This window comes from Neomonachus schauinslandi, chromosome 10 (genome assembly GCF_002201575.2).
Source record: "Neomonachus schauinslandi chromosome 10, ASM220157v2, whole genome shotgun sequence".
Taxonomy (NCBI): domain Eukaryota; kingdom Metazoa; phylum Chordata; class Mammalia; order Carnivora; family Phocidae; genus Neomonachus; species Neomonachus schauinslandi.
This window is the reverse complement of record NC_058412.1, coordinates 93,577,745-93,590,809: the sequence shown is the minus strand read 5'-3', so window position 1 is coordinate 93,590,809 and position 13,065 is coordinate 93,577,745.

The following is a 13,065-nucleotide window of genomic DNA, read 5'->3' as shown; positions in this document are numbered from 1 at the left end:
GGGTGGGGAACAACAACAAATCTTGGTCTTTCTGTGTATAAATCACAGATACCTATGACATATAAACAAATATACAGTATATTTGTAATATTAAAATTGAAAGGGAGGATCATTAGGAGAAAAATGTCAAAAAAAGCTCCCCAGAGAGGAGCAATGACAACAAGGACAAGGGCCCTGCTGGTTTATAATAGGCAAAAAGTTACTGTTGACATTCCCCTGGCTTTCAACCATCCTGGGTGGCACTGTTTAGTTTGCAGGGTTCATGTCCTCTTTTCTGGAGTGGGGAGTTAACAGTTGAACTTGCATAAAGTTGTTTAGTTAGGTTTGCCCAGGGAGGCACCAGGCTTTTGGCAAAACATCCATCTGTGGTTAAGATTGTCCTGGTTCTTATTACAACCAGACTTGGTTACATTTCGAGAACCAGGAGAATTGGCTCTGAGGAATAAGACAACTGGTTCATCCAACATGGTGTGCTTTGAATCTTTCCTTCGGACTTCTCCAAAGCTTCTCCTCTTGGCTGACAGCACTGAATTTGGCAAGAAGAAAAAAGGACTGAATTCCTTTGTTCCGGCCCACATTTCTTTTGCCAAAGTATGATTATTAAAAAGTTTTAAAAATAAAGCTCTCCTACAGACATATAATGAGCCTGGCTTAAAGATTTATTTCACTCATTAGGAAGGCATCAGCAGGGTGGTCAGGCTAGTTCAAAGTAGGATATAGAAGATGAATATGTATATATGATTCAGTTCAAAGCAAGACGGCTGAAATATGCTCATCTAACTTAGGTACCGAACTAGTTACCATTGTACAGGGCAATCAAACCATAATCTTTGGAGTTGTTCTTTACTGGACAAATGTAATTTGTGAATTATATTTGCATGATTGTATCTGGATGTTTTGGGCAGTTTTTCTTAAATTATCATCCAGACTCACCTTGACATTTTCTTACCCGTCTCTATGGTATACAAAATTTTAACAAGCTTTAGTTCTTCTATTTTCCTTTTCAGTATCTGAAAGACCACCTGAAAAATTTGAATTAACTTGTCCCTTTTACATCAAAGGCACCTGGGAGCCAAGTGCATTCAATGGTTTCCTGTGTTTACAACACCTTTATATGCCTAGGCATCTGCCTATTTCCATGGTGTAAATACTCCAGCCATGGGGAATTTCCATCTACGAATGTGATGTCATTGAAGGCAGAGTTGAGAAGAAATGTATACAATCACTTTTGTGGGCCAGCATTTTCAAGTTCCAGCACATCAATGAGTGTGTGTTCTGACATATATTTCATGGATTGTGGTCATGGTATTCAAATTACTTTCCAACAATGTAGAATATGGTCACTCAGTAAGTATTTCTGAAGAGCCTGAAAGATCAGCTCATCCGATGGTCCTGAAACTATAATCTCTGGAACCCTAATAATATTCATTGGGGATGCTTCACAGTTTACACAAACTTTAATTCAAATTTATATTTTTAAAAATACAATGGAAGAATACACATACATACACATGTAGCAAACATATAAAGAAATATGTGGGACTGGTGAACACCAAGGGTAGAATTTTTGTAACTTCCTGAGATAGAAAAGAGGATATGATGGTGAGGAATTCACAGGGGTTGTGAGTACAGAGGTGTGCGATACTATCTTTAAACTTGGTTGTATATCTTTTTAAAAAGATTTACTTATTTTAGAGAGAGAGAGCAAGCGTGTGCTTGTGCAAGGATGGGGGAGGGGCAGAGAGAGAGGGAGAGAGAAACTCTGCGCTGAGCGTGGAACCCAATGTAGGGCTCAGTCTCACACCCCTGAGATTAGAACCTGAGCTGAAACTAAGAGTCGGATGCTTAACCAGCTACATCACCTAGGCACCCTAAACTTTGTTGTATATCTTAAATACCGTGTAACAAATTCACAAGATATGTACCCACAAATACATTTTATATCAAATTTCAAACCTCTAAAACCACTGTCAAATTTGCTACCAGACGAAACTTATTTTGTACAAGTGGTGGAATAAAGCTTTCTCTTGCCTTCTCTGTTTAATTACACATTTTCCAATGTTGCATGGGGAGCTTTAATGGTCAAAACATTAAATTGTCACTGAGAATCTTGTTTTATTTTATTTCGTATAATGAGAGAGTGGAATGTATTTTTAAATTTTGAAACAATTTCATACTATTTAAAATAGATTTATTTATTTATTTTAGAGAGAGCGAGAGAGAGAGTACATGCATGCCAGTATGCTGAGCTGGGCTACTGAAGTGCCAGGGGCAGAGGCAGAGGGAGAGAATCTCACGCAGACTCTGTGCTGAGCAGGGCGCCTGATGCAGGGCTTGATCTCAGAACCCTGAGATCATGACCTGAGCTGAAATCAAGAGTGGGATGCTTAACCAACTGAGCCACTCAGGCATCTTGAAACAATTTCATACTGAATAAATGTTGCAAATAGTACAAAGAAACAAGTATTCCATTTATTTATCCAGATTAGTAAATTGTCAACATATTACCACATTTATTTTGTCATTCTTTCTCTCTCCCCTACACACACACACACACACACCTTTTTCTAAATGATTTAAGAGGAAATTGCATGCATCATGTCTCAGTACTACTTCATACTTCAGTGTTTACTTCTTAAGAACAAGGACATATTCTTATGTCACCACAGTACAGTTGTCAAATTTAGGACATTTAACACTGAAGTAATCCTCTTATCTAAATTTACGGTCCAAGGGTGCCTGGGTGGCTCAGTCAGTTAAGCGACTGCCTTCAGCTCAGGTCATGATCCTAGAGTCCTGGGATCGAGTTCGGCATCGGGGTCCCTGCTTAGCAGGGAGTCTGCTTCTCCCTCTGACCCTCCCCCCTCTAATGCTCTCTCTCTCAAATAAATAAATAAAATCTTTAATCTATGGTCCATATTCCAGTTTCCCCAATTATCTCAATGATGCCATTTATAGCAATTTTACTCTTTAGACTCAGGATCATGCACTGCATTTAGTTGTCATTTCTTTTTAGAGCTTTTCCATCTGAAATGGATCCTCAGCCTTTCTTTGTCTTTTTTCTTAAAGATTTTATTTATTTAGTTGAGAGAGAGAGTGTGTGTGTGTGAGAGCGAGAGAGAGAGCACAAGCATGGGGAGCTGCAGAGGGAGAGGGAGAAGCAGGCTCCCCACTGAGCAGAGAGCTGGACACAGGACTTGATCCCAGGACCTTGGGATCATGACTTGAGCTGAAGGCAGTTGCTCAACTGACTGAGCCACCCAGGCGCCCCAGCCTTTCTTTGTCTTTTGGGACCTTGACATTTTTTGAGTTCAGGCCCATTGTTTTTGTAGAGTGACCCTCGGTCTGGCGCATCTGCTGTTCCTCACAGGTGGATTCAGGCCATGTGCTCTTGGTGGGAATGCTACAAAAGTAATCCGCATCCTCCCCAGAGCCCAATTTCAGGAGGCACATGTGGTGGGAGACTGCTGGCTGGCGAAGGTGCTGTCCTCCAGGTTTCTCTTCAGTGGGAGATTTTTGAGAGCCATGATTTGACTACAGATGAAGGATGAGTCCAGGGGGTCTTATTTAGACTTTCCTGGACCGTGGCTCCACAGTTGCTCTGAAAATGTCAGCCAGCTGGGTGAGCCAGCCTGCTTTCTAAGCTGGGCAGCATTTTTGTGGCCCCGGGAAAGGGCAGCATCAGCAGCCTGCTGTGGCGGGGGCTGCAAAAGCCATCATGTCTGCATGTCTGGTTTGCGGCACCCTGGTGCTCAAAGAGCTGAACTCAGTTCCACGACAGGAGCCTGCACCAAGCGGGGCCTCCAGGACGGTTGCTCAGTGTGGTTGTTCCCCTGTTTGGTGATGTCATATGTGTGCAGTGCGGCTCTTCTGAGGTTTCCCTACTTTCCCGTGCACAGTAAAGACAGTCTCTTCTCTGAGCCAGGGCTACCGAAGTGCCAGGCCACAGACTGTGCATGGCCTGACCCAGGCTGGGACAGTGGCCTCTCACAGAAAAACAGGAAATTAGAACTTAGGCACTTTTCACATATTGGCTCATTTACAGCTTTCTCAGTGGTTCCATGTGGCTTGAATAACGGTCATTTTCTTTTTTTCAGAGTCAAATACTCTTAACTAATTAAGATATCTTTTATTGAATAACATTTTATTTTAGTGAATTACTTCCTGTCCAGAGCCGTTTTAAGTTCCAGCACAGATTCACTCAGGAACTCATTCCACAGATTTTCACTGGGCCAAGGGAGCATGATGGCGCAGGCAGGGCGATGTTACAAGCTTGTCCATGTTTTATTAGGTATGCCCGGCACCCTCTAAATGTTAGGGGCCACACAGGGCCTGTGGGTGGTAAATAGAAACATGGAATTATAATGTCATGAGAGGCTGTTCGAGGGGCTGTGATGCCCAGAGAAGGGAAGGCTTTGTGGTGGGGGCCCCAGGGAAAGTAGCTTGGAGGAGGCCATCCTCGGGCTGAGTCTTGAGAGGTCGAGAGCATTTGCCAGGTGGTGAGGGGGGCATTTTAAACAGAGAGACTTTTACTGATTTGAAGGTGTGGCAGATGAGGGTGGCCTCGTGGAGGGTCAGAAATGGGAATAAAGGTTTGAGTCAGGTTGGGGAAGACCCTGTGGTATACGGTACATCAAAGAGCTTGGACTTCATGTCCTAAAGCTCAGGGTTGGTGTCTCATCTCGATTATTAGATTTTGCATTTCAGAGCAAGCAGGACTTCTCAAACTTGAGGGAAGGGTTTCTGGGAAAGAAGACCCTCACTCACCCTTCTGAGGGACCTGACCTGTCTCTGGATGTGTAGATGTGGGGCTCTGAAGACTGGAGCTGCTACTGTCTTGTCACCGAGGGCCACACTGGGCATGGCCAGCCCTGACCCCAGGAAGGCTGAACTGGGAGACAGAAGAAAGCCAGGGAAACAGGGCCTCATGGAAATCATGGAGCCACTGGTCTGGCCCATGCCTCGTGACACGTAGACTTCAGCATGTCCTTTAATCACTCGTATTGCTTGGTGAGTTTTAAGTTTTCATTTTGAAATCATGCCAAACTTCCCAAAAACAGTTGTAAGAAGAGTTCAGAGAACTCCTGCTTACCATTTATGCAGATCTGCTGATCGGTCCCTGTTTGCCCCTTCAGCTGTACCAGTTGAGAGCACGTTGTAGACTTCACATCCCGTTACCACTTACTACTTCCATATGCTGTTTTTAATAACAGGGGTGTTCTCTTCATTCCCCCAGTCCTATCGTCCAAGACTGAGGCTTAGCCATTGATCGGAACTACAGATACTAATTTTTAAATGTTGTCAATAACATCCTCTGTAGCATGTTTATTTCTCCAGTCAAAGATCATGTGTTTTTCAGAGGTTCGGGCGTTTTTAATCTGGAATGATTTTTCAGTCTTTCTTTGACTTTCATGACTTTGATCTTTGTGTAGAATGTGGGTTTTTATCTAATGTCCCTCCGTTGGGGGTGGTATATGCTGTTTCCTTGTGATTGGATACAGGTTCCACAGCCCCTGTTGGAATGCACTGTAACTGAGGTTGTATTCTTGGGGCGTCACATTAGGAGGAAAGGAGCATCTGTCCACCCTCACTGGGGATCTTAACTTTGATCACCTGGTGGAAGTCTAATGTAGTTTCTCCACTGTAGAGTTACTATCATTTCTTATGCAATTAATGAGTGGTCTGGAAGAAGACGTTACCGTTTATTTTTAAGCCAATTTGAATTGGATTTTCTGTTACTTACAACATAAAAGCTCCTCACTGATTCAAGGGCCTATTTATGTTGTGGGATTAATTGCTGATGACCATGGGGAAACAAGCAAGGGATTATGATGAGAAGAATAGGAGTTTCTTAAAAGCTTTAATTGTGGGTCAGGTGGGAGCAGAGCTGGACTAAAGTGCATGAGTATTTTGTGAGGATGAATCGAAGTCTTTGAATTTATTTTGGAAAAAAAAAAGATTTTCTGTTGATACAAATCATATCCTCTGTAACAAGTCTTTCAATTGTGGAAAATTTGCAACAATTTGAAAATAAGTCTTTTATTTCATTTTTTTCATTACTCTAAACTGGATAATGTTAGTTATACTCACAAAGGATAGTGGTTATTTACAGGGACATACAAACTTTATTCAAAATTTGTGTACGTATTTTTTTCTGGGTTTCATATTGGCAAAAACGTTTCCATTAGTTGTAAATTCAGTACCAATGGAACAGGATTCCTAAGAAAAGTAGTGAACCAGACTCTGAAATAAGAATTTCGGTATAGGCCATTTCCTGGGAGGCGATCTCAGGGAACACCAGTGGAAAAGAAGGGACAGGAGAGGAGTGAGGGGAAGGGAAGCAGTCATTAAAATGTGTTAGTAAAGCAAGTGTGTGCGTGTGCGTGCACATGTGTGTGTGTTGTGTGCATGTGTGTTTGCATCCATCCATGATTGTCCGTGATTGTCTTGGTGTGGGTGCTCCCCAGAAATAGACCCTGAGATAAGGATTTAAGTGCAAACAGGTTTTTGGGATTTGGAGGGGATGCTGTTGGCAAGTTTGAAAGTGAGAAGAAAGGCAGCCACTAACTGGTTGGTTACCAAGCCGGTGCCCACTGGGGTACCTGAAGCCCAATCTCATGAGATACCCTGGGAAACAGTGTAGAGCATGCACATCACAGCTCTCCCACCTGAGAGATGAGGGAGCTGGGTCAAGGTGAGGCAAGTCACTGTCACTCACGAGCAGCAGTGAGGGCACCATGCATGGTGTGGCTTCAGCATCTTCCTTGCCCGGGGTTGCCAGCTGGTCAAGTTGGGACAGTGTGACCGGGAGTGACAGCATGCAATGTCACCTGGGAAAGTACTCCGCCAGGATTGGCTGATGCTTGTCAGGAATGTTCCCTGTCTCCACCCGTGTGGGATCTCTGAGATCTCTCTTCTGGAGAGGACAGTGCCAATCTACACACACTCACTACTGAGATTAGAAAATTGGGCTGGACACAGATCAAAAAGGGACCCTGAATACCTACCCAGGGAATATGGATATTCAATTCTAAAAACTGGTTTGCAAGCAGGGAAGCAGGATGCTGGAAAAGGACCGTCCCTTTGGTGTGGAATGTTCCTGTGGCACGGAAAGGAGCAGACAGACAGCGGGGGCGCACAGACATTAGGGAGCTGCTGAAACCATTAAGGTTGCTGCGGCCCAAGGTCCGAGTGCTTGCGGAGAAGGGGAAGGAAGATGACAGCCATTTCAATGAGAAGACTCTGCAGAACTGGGCCCTGATTGATGTGTGGAGTCAAGCGAGGTTTCAAGCCTGGGGCCCTCATTAGCAGAAGGGCGCGGGGACTTGAGAGGAATGGAATGTTAAGTGGAAAGTCAGCATTCAACATGCAGAGCTGCATTTCAGAGAAAGAAACCAAAAATGAGTGCTTCTTTTTGTACTTTTTTGTAGACAGGTATTTCTGAGTTCAGAAAAGCAGGTAGGAAAGCAGGAAGAGGACTAGGCTAAGACTGGGTTTTGTTTCACTTTGCTTTTTTTCTAAATTGGAACCAGACCAAATAGATAGTTGCAATCTAGAAATAATGCACACGTCTGCCAACTGAATGACTTGACTTCTGTCTGCTCTCCTTGTATACCTCGATGAACTAATAAAGGGGATAGAAAATAATCAGAAACAGGGAGCAGGAAGGAGAAGGAAACACTCAAACCCTAACTGAGAAAAGAAAGCCTTTGGCTTGTGGAGAAAGCCGTGGTTAAAATAGAAGCTTCCGGCTGGAGGGGAGCCTCACGTTTGTACATAAAAGTGCCATGTAACGTGCGATGTCATAACAGGCAGGAAATGGAGATATATGGCTAAGCCCTTTGTAAATCAAAGTGCCATGTGCCACTGGGTCTCTGTTCCCGTAGTCGTGGGCGTTAGCTCTGTTATATCCTGTCCCCACCATTTGGGTGAGGCCAGTGAAGACTGTGAGTGGGGATAGTTTGGCTCAGCATTGAAGCAGACATAAACTACCTCTCCTGGCTTTCACAAAAACACTTTCAGCCTTATAGAGAAGAGCAAGAGGGTAAGGTCTTCAGGGAGATAAAAGCATTAACCTCTTGTCTTCCCTTTGGCTGGAGACCTATTACAGCCACCCAAAGAGAAGGAGGCCTTGTTTTGCCAAGATAATCAGCTTTGGGGTGATTCTCTGGCTTGTTGTCCAGTTTCCTATTATCTGCAGTAACTCAAGGTCAGTAGAAGCTGATTGTAGAAGGTCATAATATATCCCCAGGCCCGAAACAAGTGTGCATTTGGGGGCTTGATCTCAGACACAAGGCTGAAGTATTTTTCAATGCTTACTGAGTGTGTATTGACCTCCAAGATGACGATGCTGGCAGGGGAAAGGCAGCTGGTTTAGGACTGAGACAGGATTGGAGAAGGACTCCAAGATGGTAGACCCATAGTGAGGGGCTGTCATGTTCTAGAATAGCCAAAGGAAAGAGAAGGTGGAGAAAGGAGTATCATAGCCAGGATGCTTTTAAGGAGAGAGCATGACCTCTTAAAGCGGAATTACGAGCTAGAAAGGAGTTAGGAAGCCTTAGGGCCTTTGAATGCAAGCCTGTCCCTCTTCCGCAAGTGCCACCAGGTATAACTCGGGCCACTTGGGACTGAGCCCTACCCTTCTGCAAACCAAGCTCAGGTGAGTGTGGGGGAAGACCCAACCAGTAGTGGAACCTGTGTCTGTTCTCTCGTGGGCCCCAATATGATCCAATCCGCCCTGAGACCTGGGCAAGAGAGGCCTCTGTCCTGAGCTATACACTTTGTTTCACTCTGGCTTCATCACTCCCCATGGGAGGAGAAGTCCACTGCGTCAAGGCTTATGCCAGCCTGGAGCCTACATTTCCCTGCCCTTCTGGCTCCAGATGCACAGCACTCTGGAATCTCTGCCCACGTGCTCCAAGCCTGGTGGCACAGTCTGCAAGGGCTGGAAGTTTGGGGGAGGGAATTCAAGATGGATGGGAAGGCTGGGGTGTCCACAGAGCTTTCAGAAGAAAAGGGTGACAAACCATGGGGTAGGTTCAGGTTCAGGATTGTGCACATGTCCCCACATTCAGCATAGAACCCTGAAGAGTCTGAAAATTTTAAATTGAAGCCCAACCTTGCAAGTCCTTATAAAGGTACATCTGTCTTGGTAGGAGAATAGAATGCATTTTATTTAACAGTATGTAGTCTTGATGGATAATTTTTAAAAATTCAGACATGAAGTATGTGAGCCTCCATTTGTCTTCTTGCCCCAGGCCCTGCAAATATTCATGCCCACCTAGCATCCCCTTGGGAGGCATGAGAGCCCAGACAAGGTCAATGGCTCAGGGCCTCCACTATCCACTAAGGCTATCCATCCATGGGCTTGTTTGATCCTGCATCCTTTGCTCTTCTTTTTCCAGAAGTCTGACTCCAAGGTCATCATGATGACCCAAAGCAGTCTTCCTCAGGTGTAAGTTTGTGCTCACCTTCAAATACTCCCAATGGAAAAGGGGTGATCCAGCTGCTTCCCCACCCCTCGGCCTCCATACTAACCATGCCTGGCATAATCATGGGTCAGACACCTGCACAAAAGGATAGGATTTGGGTCAACCATAGGGAGGAAAACGCTATGCTTCAAAGAGAATATGCAGAGCCTAGCAGAAACTACTTGGTAGTTTGGTAGTAATATGAAATTGGATTTGTGAAATGCCCCAGTCATATGTACTTGTCTCTCTCAGCGAAAGACTTGAATGCAAATGGTCAGCCAAGAGAAACTAAAACATGCCTGAACTGCCAAGGCACAATTTTAGACACAAAACCACCTCCTTGGTGATGGCAGCACATATCATCGAGAGCCTTACCATGAGAGCTTATGTGAGTTTCCATGATTCTTTTGTAGATTCATGAAATATTAATTATTTTGGAGAATAGCTGTTTTTTTTTTAAAGATTTTATTTATTTATTTGACAGAGTGAGATACAGCAGGAAAGAGAACACAAGCAGGGGGAGCAGGAGAGGGAGAAGCAGACTCCCCCTGAGCAGGGAGCCCAATGCGGGGCTCGATCCCAGGACCCTGGGATCATGACCTGAGCTGAAGGCAGACGCTTAATGACTGAGCCACCCAGGCGCCCCGAGAATAGCTGTTTATGCATTATCCTTGATAATTTCTGGATTCTGGGTGTGACATGGTATTAATCATCTACTATGGATAGAGGGTATCATGGTATTTTGTTATTTTGATATTGGATGTTGTGCTTCTGCTGACCATCCCCCATGAAATCTGCTGGCTCAGAAGAAGGGTATTCTTCAGAGGAGACTGGCCACTTAAGAGCAAGGATGGGAATTTTAAGGCTCTAATCCCCATACACATGGGTGCAGGTACATGCACAAACACACAAAGAAGTCTATTTGCTCAGCTAGCTATATTTCATTGGGAGGTTTGCATCTGTTCTGTTCAATTTTTTGTTTGTTTTGTGGTCTCCAGTGAAGATGTAGTTGTGGACACATACCTGGAGACTCTAGAATTCTGATTTGTGCAAAAACGAAAGAGCCGAGAAACATGATTGGGTAGGGAATTGCAGAGGACAAAGTGGGTCTGTATATGATAGAAAAGAAGGGCCTTCAGATCACAGATTCTGTAGGAAAAATCCAACAACAGACAGAACATGTGGATTGCCTAAACCAACATCCTTGTGCTTCAAAGTAGTATAAAGAAGGATTTTTCCAGCATGTCATGTGGATTGATGCATGGTATTTGAGCTTATCTTGTCATTCTTGAAGTTATAGTTCTTCCTATCATCTTATGCTCTTGACAGAGCCATTCCTTAAAAACACTTCCTTTCAGCCTCGATGACTTCTTTGTAAAATTTCATGCACTTACTTATCCAAGAAACATTTGCTGACCATATATATGCCAGGCACTGTGTCAAGTATTAGAGATACTACACGGAATAAGGCAGATGGGATCTCCAATGTCTGATTGGCTAAAGGAAGATCTTTTCTTCTCCTCTTCTTCAACCTGTAAAGAAACAGAACCCACTAAGTCTAAAATAACAGATTAAACATCAGGTTTTCCTGATGGGACCACTCAACTTGGTTGAGATGATAGCCAGACATATTTCATGTCTTACCAGGAACAGATAATGTGGTTTCATTTCAGTCTAGAGATCTAGTTTCTTACTTTGCTCTCTTTTATTACCTCAGTGTACAAGGAATCAAATAAAAGCAACCTCTTCAGAGAACTTGGGGTTTAGAATGGGTGAAGGAGTCATTTCTCCTTGCTCAGTAGAGCTGATTGTTAGACTTTTATCAATTTTGCAAATTTGTTGATGTCCTGTTCTTAAAATTGGCCTTGTTGAGAGTATTTACCCCACAAAATAGGCAAATGCTAAAATAGGGGGCTTTTAATCCCCAGAAAGCAGTAACAGCATTTTCTAGCACATACCTGATTGAAGAGGCAGGTAGGTATCCTAATGGTGAAGTGGAAAGTTTGGAAAGACATCAACATGTACAGGATCCAAATGAAGGAAAAAGAAGCAGATCAGTATATGAAATTCTAGGCAATATGTGACCCAGGGGCTATTTTAGTTTATAGGGATGATATCCTTCTTTTTGTCCTTTAGAGGTGGTTGTCATGACATTTTAATCTAGGACTATTTTATTTTATTATGGCAAGAACACTTAACATGAGACCTACTTTCTTAAAGAGGACATTTTTATGTAACCCTTTAGACTGTGTGTCTATTCTTTACTCTTCAGTCCACTAATGGCAGAGGCCGTGAGTAAACAAAGCAAATTAGAAGAATAAAGAACTTTGAGTTTGGAACTACAGTAGTCTATTGCTGAGCAACAGAATATTCCATGAGTTCTGAGAATTGCTTCCACTTTTCTCACTGATTATCTAAGAAATACAAAGTATCCAGTACTGTAGCCAATACATAATGAAATAGATGAAGCTCCACTGACCATCATTTGTGATAGATCCAAATCTGACTGATGAATTGCATTTGTTTGGAATTTTTGAAAATGAAATAAACCTTGGTCTGAGAGATATTATACAAGGAGAAAACTTTATAAATAGAGTTTAAACTATGTAAGTCCTATGTATTTGGGAGGTTTACATAGAAAATACATAGAAAAACTATGTATTTTCTAAAAATGTGCAGACTCATTGAATAATCTTGCAAAATGTATATTCAAAATTTAACCCAGGAAAATTGGAACTTGATAGAAATAATGAAAAAAATTACCACCACCTTATGGGGCAGGAACGTTAAGCAATAGATTTTCATGAAGACAAAATTCTGTTTGCTCAATCACGTCTTTGGTGTAAAGTTTACAAGGAACAGAATTAATCCCTAAAAACCATTTTCCTTAAAATTAAAATAAAATGGATATCTGTGTGGAAAAGTAAAGACTCCCAACCCCCTACCTCACACCATACACAAAAATTAATTTGAGGTGGATCATAGATCCATGAATAAAAACTAAGACTATAAATCTTTGGAATGAAACAGAATATTTACTAGCTTTAAATTCTTATATCAGAAAAGAAGAAAGGTACAAAATTAAAAAGAACTGAAGAAAGCTTTAAACAGTTTAACTGTACTATGTAAGAAATTTACCAAGGACTTAAGATGGCTGAATGGAGTGTGCTCCAGAAAATATTTTCTCCATGAAAATGATCAATAATGGTATAATTCCAATGGAAATATTTGTGCTTGTTAAGCATTGAGTTAAAATTTCCTTGACGACACAAAGACTAGATTAAAATAACAGGATAAAAACATCTTTACAACAACCCACAACTCTGTCTCAAGATTAGAAAAGCTGAATCCATTCCATTTCATTCAACTCAGGAACTTAAATTTAAAAAAAAGAGAGAGGTGGAGCGCCTGGGTGGCTCAGTCGGTTAGGCGTACAACTCTTGATTTCGGCTCAGGTCATGATCTCAGGGTGGTGAGATAGAGCCCCACGCCAGGCTCCACTCTTGGCATGGGGCCTGCTTGCGATTCTCTCTCTCTGTCCACCCCCTAATAAATAAATAAATAAATAAATAAATAAATAAATAAATAAATAAAT